General features: G+C 43.9%; 1 long non-coding RNA gene across 1 annotated transcript; it reads left to right on the top strand.

Moving 5' to 3' along the window:
• The first annotated feature begins 237 nt into the window (after positions 1 to 237).
• LOC136626926 (uncharacterized) lies at positions 238 to 4,845 on the top strand. Its single transcript, XR_010792714.1, has 2 exons — positions 238 to 316; positions 3,849 to 4,845. It is a non-coding gene; the product is annotated as an uncharacterized lncRNA (long non-coding RNA).
• The last annotated feature ends 5,292 nt before the right edge of the window (positions 4,846 to 10,137 follow it).

The raw sequence follows: 10,137 nt of genomic DNA on the forward strand, positions 1-10,137 counted from the left end.
AGCACTAGCCTATGTGTTGTCTTCCTGGCATCCGGAAGACCAGGACACACAGCTGTTGCAATATGTTTATGATCTGATTTTGTGTACATCCACCAGAAGCATTTGTCTAATTGAAACCCGATCCCTTCTGCTGTTTCTGACTGCTGAAGGGTGTAAGGTCTCAAGGGACAAGTTGCAGATCGCACAAACAAAGGTGGTGTTCCTAGGACACTGTATCTCGGCACAAAAGAAACATATCACTGATGATAGAAAGGCAGCCAACGCACAGGCACCTCAGCCAGCAAGTGCACAGTCACTACGGGCTTTTCTGGGATTGGTGAGTTACTGTCGGGAATGGGTCCCCAGTGCATCAAGCTTGATGCAACCACTGTTTGATGTGCTGATCACTTGCAACAAGGGACAACCCTTCCAACTTACGCCTGAAGCACAGGAAGAGTTCCAGAAATTGAAAGCTGCAATTGTGTCATCTCCAGCTTTAGGAATACCAAACTATGACTTACCATTCAACCTGTTTTGTCATGAAAGTGAAGGACATGCAAAAGGTGTCCTTACTCAGCAACACAGAGCTGAACAAAGACCTGTAGGGTATTACTCTGTGAGGTTGGATGTGATTGTGGGAGGAGCACCTCCATGCATCAGAGCCATTGCTGTCTGTGCTGTCCTCAAGGAAAAAGTTGCAGACATGGTGCTGGAGCACCCCCTGGTGGTAGAAGTACCACACACAGCGCAGGAAGTGTTGTCACAAGTGACAACCGAGCATCTGTCAATGGCAAGGCTCACCAAGTATGAGGTAGCTCTCCTCACTCCTCCCAATCTCACAATCAAAAGGTGCACTGCTTTGAATCCTGCTACACTTTTACCAGATGTAGGGGAAGAGAATGATAATGATGATGACATCCCCGCACATGACTGCATTGAGTTAATGACTGCTGAGACTAAACCACTTGACAATGTCAGCGAGACTCCTATTCCAAATGCTGACCTCGAATTGTTTGTAGATGGATCCCGGTTTTATCAAGACGGTAAACCGCATACAGGGTACACCATAGTGTCCCAACATCAAGTGCTGAAGGGAGAATCCCTGCCTCCCTCCATGTCAGCACAAGAGGCGGAGCTGACTGCTCTCGCTGAGGCGTGTTCAATGGCAGAGCATCGTGTAGCCAACATATACACAGACAGTCAATACTGTTTTGGCATATGTCCTGACTACTTACCCTTATGGCGGGCCAGAAACTTTACCTCTTCCTCCGGGAAACCCGTTAAGAACGCCGCACTTGTAGCGCAATTGTTGAGGGCTCTGGAGCTGCTTAAGAAGGTAGGTATCATCAAGGTTCAAGCACATACCAAGGAGCGATCGCCTGAGGCCATAGGAAATCACCGAGCCGACCTGGCAGCCAAAGAGGTAGCCCTTCTGTCTTTGCCCAACCATCTATATTGTTTGGCAATGGATACTGCCTTGGGAAAGGTGGATATGGGTCTGCTGCTGAAGCTCCAGAACCAAGCCTCAGAGCATAAAAAGGAGGAGTGGGCTAAGCCCTCCAGATGCCCAGGAGAGGATGGGCTGTTGAAGGTGGGACCCCGGGCTTGCCTGCCAAGGGTCCTTCACCCCATGATGTGTGCCCTCTCTCATGGACCCACCCATCAATCCAAGAAAGCAATGGTGAGTTTGGTAGGTCAGTATTGGGTAGCACCTGGGTTCCATCACTCTGCCGCCAGGTTCACTCAAGGTTGTGTTATCTGTGCCTGCCATAACGTCGGGAAAACTGTTAAAGTCCCTCGTAAATGCACTCCAAAGCCATGGTATCCTTTTCAGAGATTGCAGATTGATTTCATTCAGCTCCCCAAGGTTGGGACCTATGAATATGTCCTGATGTGCGTGGACCTTTTCTCAAACTGGGTTGAAGGATGGGTCTGCAGTCAGGCTAACGCAAAGACTGTCGCAAAGAAGCTGCTCTCTGAGGTAGTGTGCAGATATAGTGTCCCAGAAGTAATAGAAAGTGATAGAGGAACACATTTCACATCAGAGGTCTGCCAAGAGATGACTAAGGCATTGGGGATCGAACAGGCATTCCACACTCCGTACCACCCTCAAAGCAGTGGTAAGGTGGAATGCCTGAATGGTACCCTTAAGACTAAAATTGCTAAGGCTTCAGCAGAAACTGGACGACCCTGGACAGAGTGTCTGCCCATAGCCTTGTACTCAATCTGAACAACACCCAACAAGCGGACTGGACTCAGTCCCTATGAAATACTTTTTGGGGCTCCACCCAAAACTGGTCTGTATTTTCCACAGCAACTGCAAACGCTGCACTCAGACTTGACTTCTTATGTGGGATCCTTACAAAAGACATTACAGCAGATTCATATATAAATATCTTGGGATTGTGTCTAGAGTAAAAAATCTTTCAGATTGCTGGGTATGCACACACTCTCCTGTCTCAGGTAAGGCAATGCTATATTTTGCATCGCCTTTGACTGAGCAGGGATTGTTGACTTCTGTTTGTTGGGATCTCCCTCTTATCTCCCTCCCTGAAGAACAAAAAAGGACAGTGATCGCATTACCTGTTACAGGATGGACAAAACATCCTTGGTGGCAAGTAAATTTAACTTCTAGGATCAATAAGTTTTTTGAATTAAAAGATGAAGGTTCCGGATGGCACAACAAGCCACTTCAAATGTTAGAAATGGGCAATATACCTACAGATAAGATGCAGATCAGTTTCTCCATCCTGGACAAGGTAAAGGTTGTACAATCTAGAGTTGTTTCAGGAGTAAATGTGGTGCAGAGGAAACCTTCTGTTCTTCTCCGGTAGCTACATAATACTTCTTGGCAGTATGCTGAGAGGTTCCCAGATGGTGACCCTAATCAATGTAAAGAACTTTAGGGGTACTATAAGGAGGGGGAGAAATATGCGGACCTAGACAAGCTATGGATGGTGAGCAGCCAGAAGTGCAAGAGCAGGATGACGGTGAACAGCCAAAGTGTGATCTCAAATCCTATTATGCAGTGCTTACTGGAGATAAAGCTACTTCATGGTGCTTGTTTCCTGACACAGTTTTGGTATCTTATATTGCAAGTGCTCTCATACACGGGGAACTTAAACTGCCAGAGGGCGTTTATGCAGTATGTGGTAGTAAAGCTTACAGGTAGATCCCACTCGGGGCTGGAGGTACATGTACCCTAGCAAAGCTGGAGCCAGCCACCTGGGTTTGGACTAGTGATGAATTTCCCTATCAGCATGTTCCATCACACATGTTATACAGGCGTGCTATTCCAAAACACAAGGTACATTTTGCACATACACATTGGGCCTGGAAGGCTGGAGCAGTTCTGGGAGGACCAATAGGTATGATGTTCAACTCACTGAGAAACACTCACACGATAGAGGCTTTAGGAGATGCCTTTGATAACATCAGTGACACACTGTTTGACATACTAGGTGTTCAGAATGAATACACTAAACAATTAATCTTAGTCACTAATCAACATACAGTTGTTCTAGACTATCTCACCACTTTGCAAGGAGGGCTATGCCAAATAGTAGGACCATCTTGTTGTCACTACATAAATCCATCAGGAACATTGCAAATCACTCATGACCTGGAACAAGCGAGAAAAGTGAAGGAGCTGTACCGTAAAGCTATCTCTGATGATGAGACTAAATGGCCAGAATAGTTGTCTTACTTAAATCCTGTGAATTGGTTTAAAGGCCTGGGTGGTATGATTTCTGGGGTAGCGAGTCTGTTCCTACAAGGAGTTCTGCTTATTGTGGTATTAGCCATGATCATTAAGATTGTTATGGTAATCATTAAGAAACTTCTGGGCACTAACTGCAAATGTTTTTCAGGACAATCTGCCAAGAAATTGCCTGGTGTATTAAAAGCTGAAACTCACCTCATGACCATTTTGACAACTGACAAAGCACCTTATGTGGAAAACCTACTTTGCAAAAATTTGACAACTGCATGTACTGTGGATATGAGAGTGTGATATAAAGGATCCCAGCCTTTGAAGGATTATACGCTTTTGGAGAGACTTACACACACCTAATGGACTGTCAATCACACCATGGACATTTCATTATATTGGACTTTTATTGGACTCATTTATTCGCATATATTTGCATATACTAAACACCTTTGGATGTTGCACACTGGAATGTGATAACCCCTTCTGTTCTGTGTTTTGAAAAATAAACATAGGGATAGTAGAGACCTGAACCAGTTGGGGGCCAGGTAGAGGAGTGGAAGGAAGATCTCCTTACTTTCCTCGGGGCAGGTCTCTCTAGGTAGGGCTAGTGAGTGTAGCAAAGATAGCAGGTCTACTTTGTTTTAAGTTTTCTAGTCTAGGGAGCATCCTTGAAAGCCATTCTAAAGATATTTAAGGAGGGAAATTGTGAGAGATTTAGTTTGGCTCATAGACGTTGGTTCACTCTGCAGACGCCTTTAAGGCCTTCAGAGAAGAACACACTGCCCTGGTCATGAACCATGTGCTTACTTGTAAAGTCACGTACATTAGTAATCTGTGCAAAGAATGTTTGTTCACCAAATTATCTTTAAAATGGTATCAGGATGCGTTAAGAATTGCTGAGTGTGTAGGGGTTATCCTTTAATTGTGTTGTTTGTTCAGCATCTGCAAATTCCAATGTGTTTACGCCAATTGTGATATTCTGAGCTTTGGAAAGTTATTTCTTAGCCAATAATGTATACACCCTTATATCTTACTTATATGTCATTTGTATAATCCTTCCCATATCTATATGTTTATGACACATTTCCTGTCTTCTCAATAAAACTAAGGTGATGGACGGCTGGTTCGCTAGACTCTCGTTGCCATTAACTGCATTTGGATGTCTTGTCTGAGTTCTAGTTAAGGGTTAAGTCACTGGTGACTCTTATATTTGATTTTACTTGATTTAGGTGTATTTCTTTATAAATTCTTTAACATGATAGTACCCCGTTTCCCCCAAAATAAGTCCTACCCTGAAAATAAGCCCTATCATGATTTTCAGGGGGCTTGAAATAAAAGCCCTATCCCAAAAATAAGGCCTAGCTGCATTACATTAAAAAAAAGAATACATTACCTAGCAGGCTCGGTAATCCCACGGCTCAGCCAATTCATAAATCCCGCCTCCACAACGCAATGGCTGTAATTAGTTCTTCGACCACTGCTCAACCAATCAATGCAGCGCTCGATGAACCAATCAAAGTCATCGTATTGGTTCATCGAGTGCTGCCTTGATTGGTTCTCGAACGCTGCTCAGCCAATCAGAGCCATTACTTCCTGGAGGCAGGATTAATGAATCGCGTAACCAGGAAGTAATCTTCTGTGGGCGGCCAAGGACTGCAAGAAGCATGTTGGAGCCTGCTAAGTAAGTATAATAAGACACCCCCCGAAAATCAAACGAAGCACCTCATTTGGGGCTAAAGTTAATAAGACAGGGTCCTATTTTTGGGGGAAACTGGTAATAGCATCTCCTATATTGGCCCCAGTAGTAATAGCATCCCCTATATTGGCCCACAGTAGTTATAGCGTCCCATATATTGGCCCCAGTAGTAATAGTGTTGCCTATTGTAGTCCCAGTGGTAACAGGCTCACTCATTGCGGCCCTAGTGGTGATAGCACCTCTCTTCATGTGATTTTTAATTATGGTTCAAAGATGCAATAAAAAGATGAACACAGCCTAAGGGGCTACAAACAAATTGTCAGGAAAGGAGTCATGTTTGGAAAGCTTATGGCAAGAGGCTAGATCATGTATGTAAATTTGCTTTGCAGCTGTAAGCATCATGGTTTAGGTACGGGTATGGGCACAGTTACAGATGGGGCCCGAGCTGAACTCTTACACTCTTAGCAACGCCCCTGCTTAGAAACATCACACTGCCACCACCGGCTTTCCTTCATCCCATAGTTCATCTTGGTGCTATTTCTTCCCCAGTTATAGGGCACACCTCTCGCTATTCACATGATGTAAAAAAAAAAGTAATACATCAAGCAAAACCAACTTTTGATGCTCACATGCTCATCATGGGCATTATTGTTGACAAGGAAAACGTGTAATCATGAACAGTCTGACTGGTCTGCAGCTATGTAGCCCCATATGCAGAAAGCTGCGATGTACTTTGTGTTCTAACACATTTTTTGGAAAATTGCTTCCTAATAGCCAGTTTGTGGACGTATGCCCAATTGGGTGATGTAGGTGTGGAGTGTGATGAGTGAAGCAGTTGGTAAAGGGCCAAAGTTATTGTCATCTAAAGTGAAAGAACAGCAATACAGTAGAAACTTGAATGGCATATAAAATGCAAAAATTCTGGGATCTGGTGAAGCTTTACTAGAATCAAGAGTCAATAAGTAGAAAATAAAAATGTAATCCTCTTTAATAAACAGCATTACAATTTCAATTTATGGATTCCTTATTTCAAATTAAAAAAGTGCACCACATCCCTGAGTTGTTGTCTTTTATCTCCCATTCACTGGCTTTGTAGCCAGGCTGCCAAGTGAGTTCTTTTGCAACACAGTAAGAACTAAAGTTTATAGGAAGAAGGAGATTTTCCTATAAACTGTAACAAACATGGAAATCCTAAGAGAGCTGAGTGATGGGAAGAGGTGGAGTAACTAATATGGTCATAGTCAGATTGCTTTCCCCACCACCTCTCCTGTTAACCAGCAGGAGGGCTTTCCCTAGCCTGTAAGAAGTAGTCTGATGCCATCAGTGCTCTTACATTCACCGCTCTGCTTGGACAGTCTACACACTCTTCACAGGGAATATCTAGGAATAGGAGGAAATAATACCGCAATGCAGACCTCAGCTCTGCTACCACTGTCCTTACTTGGTGCATTCAGCCTCTTCTGTGCAGTGCTCTGTGATCATCCAGCATCAGGTAAGACATCATGAAACCACATTGTGGAGCTGATTATCTGTCATTTTATCTGTATAGTTAAAAGGTATGTTATGGGCAGAATTTCTTCCTCAGGAAAAGGGTTATCATTTTCTCTCTTTTCACATGTGATGTAACATGACATAATGGCATCAGTATAATTGTCTTATTACATCTCAGGAACGTAGCATTATTTATTTTTAAGCCCCATTACCCCCAGAGCGCTGTTCATATTTAGAAACATTAGTGTAAAGAAAAAACTGCAATTGCTCCTAGCAATAAATCAGGAATTTAGCTTTTTTTGCAAGGGAAAAATTCCTTCCTGACTTCAATCTGGCAATCAGAATAATCTCCGGATCACCAACCCTTCTGAAGTAACCAGTGACTGTAACATGTAATATTGTTACACTCAAGAAAGGTGTGCAGGGCCCTCTTAAACTCTATCATTGAGTTTGCTGTCACCACATCCTCAGACAGAGTTCTATAGTCTCATTGCTCTTACAGTAAAGAACCCCCTTCTATGTTGTTGTAGAAACCTTCTTTCCTCTAGATGTAGAGGGCGCCCCCTTGTTACAGTCACAGTCCTGGTTATAAGTAAATGATGTAAGAGATCTCTGTATGGATCCCTGACATATTTATACATAGTTATTAGATCGTTCTTAGACATCTTTTTTTTTACTAAGGCCGCCTGTCCACGGGCGTAGCGATATCCCGCCGCGGATTTCTGCTGTGGGAGCCGCCGGGCAGCACTTTCGCACCATGATTTTTCATTATCATTATAGATAGGTTCATCGCAGAGAATCACAGCAAATCACAGCATACCGCGATTTTTAGCACAAGCAGAAAATCCCAAGTGATTTTCTTCTCGTGGACATTAGGGCTGCGATTTCCGTAGTTATCCTATGGAAAGCGTTCACTGCGTTACCCACGTGCGGATTATCGCCGCAGGAAACACAGTAAGAAAAATCGCCCGTGGACAGGAGGCCTAAATAATCCCAGTTTTGAGAACTCTCTGGGTATTGTAGTCCGCCCATTCTATTTATTACTTAGATGCCGACCTTTGTACCCGCTCAAGCTCTGATATGTTCTTCTTGAGTACCGGTGCCAAAAACTGTATATAATATTCTATGTATGATCTGACCAGTGACTTGTAAAGAGGAAGAGCAATGTTCACATCATGTGCCCCTAGACCCCTCTTGATGCCCCCCATGATCCTATTTGCCTTGGCAGCAGCGGCCTGACACTTGTTGCTCTAGTTAAGCTTACAGTTAAAGGGGTTTTCCAGGGAGAATACTATTGATGACCTATCTTTAGGATAGGTCTCCGGTAGTCGATCGGCTGGGGTCCATCGCTCAGGACCCCGAATGATCAGCTGAGTGGGCGCATGCTGTTAGCGCCGCAAATACACAGAGGTCAGAGCTGAAGCAGCGGAGGTCTCCGAGCCGACCTCTGTTTTGTGGCTGGCGCTTGTAACTGCAGGCATAGCTCGCGTTGCTTTTAATAAGATACCTATTGGTATCTGCTGGGCAAATATACATCAATATCATTTTTTTTCGTTGGCCACCACAAAAATGAATATGCTGTATGGTGTAGTTTTTTTTCCTATTAATATGCCAGCCTGTGTATAAGGTATACAGTTGTGTCCGGTAATCTGAGTAAGGCCTCCCTCACACAGGGCGTTTGCAGAAACGCAGCATTTTTCAACGCTGCGTTACTGCAGATTCCGCCCCGTTTCAGCAGCGCTGGCATACTTTATGCCAGCGTTTTGGCTGCGTTTTCAGCTCGGCTGAAAACGCAGCCAAGAATGCTCAAAAGAAAAAAAAAAGCTATACTCACCTAGACGCTGCAGTCCGGGTCGCGGCCGCTGGTCTGTGCCGCTGATCCGGACTTCCTCGGCACCCCAAAGTCTATTGCCGGAGGCCAGGTTTGAGAATCCCGCCTCCGGCAATAGAGTGCTGTGATTGGTTGTCGGCACGCTCGATGCCCAATCACAGCCCTTCATTGACTGTCTCAGCCAATCAGCGCCGGCAAGCTCTGATTGGCTGAGACAGTCAATGAAGGGATGTGATTGGGTATCGAGCAAGCGCCGACAACCAATCACAGCACTTTATTGCCGGAGCCGGGGTTCTCAAACCTGGCCTCCGGCAATAGACTTGGGAGTGTTGGAGATGCCTGAATCTGGGAGGCGTTTTCAGCCCTGTGTGAGTAGCCCCATTGAAATGAATGGGAGTGTTGTACAGCGTTTAGCTCTGGGCTGAAAAGGGAGCGCTAAACGCTGTATAAAACGCCCTGTGTGAGGGAGGCCTAAGGGTACATGCACAAGATGTTTTTTTCTGGCTAACTTTCAGACAATAAAATTAGACGGAAATAGGACCCATTCACTGAAATGGGTGTATGCACACAGGCTTTTTTTTTACTCAGGCTGTTGTCAAAGTAAAAACAAGACAACATATCCTATTGTCTTCATTTCTATGAGAATAGCACATGTCAATATACGGTGTTCAGCACATCGGGCAGCACACAGACTGCATGTCCGAGTGTGGTCTGATGCGAGTTGCATCCGAGAATTTTAGGCGCAGTCTTTAAATTGCCCATGTGTAAGTATCTAAGCAATAAAAAAATGTGCAATTGGAAGTTTTTAATTATAAGGGCTCGGCCACTATCTACTCTCTGAACGCCACATAAATATGGAGATATGCAATTCATCTTTATTCTCCAAATTCAAGAAGCGCTGCTGCCAACATAAACAATGCAAAATCAGTTTCCTCATCCAGGAGCTATAGCAGAGCAGCAGCCTTGTGATTTACACAAGTCACTACTTAACTCTATGTTTCCAGCTATGCCAACATCTGTGCAGGCGCTGAACTATACAGTAACTCACATGCAAGAGCTTATTAACCCCTTAAGGACATGGACTGTTTTGGCGTTGAGGACCAAATGATTTTTGGTACATTTTAATTTCCATTTTTCAAAAGCCATAACTTTTTTATTTTTCCATCGACGCGGCCATGTAAGGGCTTGTTTTTTGCGTGGCGAACTGTAATTTTTATTGGTGCCAATTTTGGATACATAGAATATACTGTAAAACTTTTATTATTGTTTTTATTATCGCAGGGAGAGAAAACGCATCAGTTCTGCCATAGATTTTTTTTTTAAGCGTTAATTATGCAGCATAACTGACACACTACATTTTTTTCTGTGGGTCGGTGCAATTACAACAATACCAAAATTCTTATATTTTTGTAGGTTTTTCTACTTTTC

Source organism: Eleutherodactylus coqui, chromosome 5 (genome assembly GCF_035609145.1).
Source record: "Eleutherodactylus coqui strain aEleCoq1 chromosome 5, aEleCoq1.hap1, whole genome shotgun sequence".
Taxonomy (NCBI): Eukaryota; Metazoa; Chordata; class Amphibia; order Anura; family Eleutherodactylidae; genus Eleutherodactylus; species Eleutherodactylus coqui.